General features: G+C 41.3%; 1 pseudogene across 1 annotated transcript; it reads right to left on the reverse strand.

Moving 5' to 3' along the window:
* On the reverse strand, positions 1 to 806 carry LOC110258133 (coiled-coil-helix-coiled-coil-helix domain-containing protein 2 pseudogene; annotated as a pseudogene). The gene has a single exon (XR_014828380.1). The product of XR_014828380.1 is annotated as a coiled-coil-helix-coiled-coil-helix domain-containing protein 2 pseudogene (transcript).
* Positions 807 to 1,699: the final 893 nt, after the last annotated feature.

Genomic DNA, 1,699 nt, shown 5'->3' on the forward strand with positions numbered 1-1,699 from the left:
TTTGTTTTTTTTTTGAAAGAAAATCTCTTTATTCTAATTAATTCACAAATAATAACATCAGAAAAGCATGTTTCAGAGGCCACATAAACATCTGCCCAGCCCCAAACTCAATACTCAATGAACTTCCACATCAGAAGAATACCCTCCTCCACTGCAATTCTGAAGCACGAAAGCTATTAGTGATAGAGGAGAGGTTTAATCTTGATTTCACACTTTATATCTTCATGATCAATCACATTTTTATGCTAAATCAACCAGGTCATGGGGGGTGATTTTTCATGTCTTCAATGGAGCTTCTTGATTAAGATAATCCATTTGCCAGTCTGCATTGTTTCAACACCTCGCTGAAACCCTCACAAAGCTTAAGGTCACCCTGGTTCTGGGCACACTCCAAAAACTGTTTCACCTCATAGAAGCATGGGCCAATCTGCTGCTGCTGTGCTGGCTGGGCTCCCTGAGGCTCCTGGTAAGTGATGTCAGGCCTTGAGGGCTCAGCACTACTTCCTCCACCGAAGCCCCCAGTGATCGCATGACCTATCGTGTGGCCGACGGCAGAACCCACAACCACGCCGGCTACAGTGGTTGCCATCTGGGCCATGAGACCTGGCTGCTGAGGTGCAGCAGCAGGGGAGCCAACAGCAGATGGTGGAGCTGCTGCTGGTGGCTGAGCTGCCAGCGCTGGCCTGGGTGCAGCTCTCATCTGAGGTGCCCGGCTAGCCGGAGGGGCCATGTGGAAACTGCGGCTTCGGCTTCCACGAGGCATCGTAACTGCGCAACGAACGCGAACCTAGAAGACAGAGAAACTCAGAGAAGACCCTGGCGGCTTCTCATAAATCTGTTTTTAAAATACCTTTTATTTAAGAAAAAGGAAATACTTTGATATAAACCTGAAAATGTGTTCAGGAGCTATATGCTTAAAAATAAAAAAAAGCGAATGAAGAAGATCAAAAGACGTCTAGAAATCTAAATAAATGGAGAGATATATTATGATCATGGATTGAAAAATTAAATATGGTTAAGATGCTAATTTTAAAAAAAGTGATCTATAGATTTAACACAACTCCAGTCAAAACCCCAGGATCACTCATTGTATATATTGACAACTTAATTTTAAATTCTATATAGAAAGTGAGAGGAACTTGAACAGCCAAAATAATTTTGAAAAGAAGAAAATCTGATTTTAAGACTTACTATAAAATCACAGTTATCAAGACAGTATGGTAATAGTAAGAGGTTAACCACACACAAACACATAGATCAAAGGAACAGGACAGATTGTAGGTGTGAATCCACACAAATGTAAGCTTTTTCATTGAGGTACATTTACATAACATGAAATTCATCATTTTAACTCTCTCTTTTTTCTTTTTTAAGTCATTTTAGGGCCTCACCTGTGGAACATGGAGGTTCCCAAGTTAGGGGTCGAATTATAGCTATGGCTACCAGCCTGCACCACAGCCATAGCAAGTCAGGATTTGAGCCTTGTCTACAACACCACAGCTCATGGCAATGCTGGATCCTTAACCCACTCAGTGAGGCCAGGGATCAAACCTGTGTCTTCATGGATTCTAGTCAGATTCGTTTCCACTGAGTCATGATGGGAATTCCTCATTATTTTAACCATTTTTAAGAGTATAGTTCAATGCTATCTTTGGTATTAAGGTCTGTAGTAATTTCCTCACTTTTGTTTCTTATTTTA

The sequence above is a fragment of the Sus scrofa genome, chromosome 14 (assembly GCF_054392235.1).
Source record: "Sus scrofa isolate SSC_HxYL_T2T_F1_AM1 chromosome 14, Sscrofa_HxYL_maternal_Yorkshire_Landrace_v2.0, whole genome shotgun sequence".
In the NCBI taxonomy this organism is placed as follows: Eukaryota; Metazoa; Chordata; class Mammalia; order Artiodactyla; family Suidae; genus Sus; species Sus scrofa.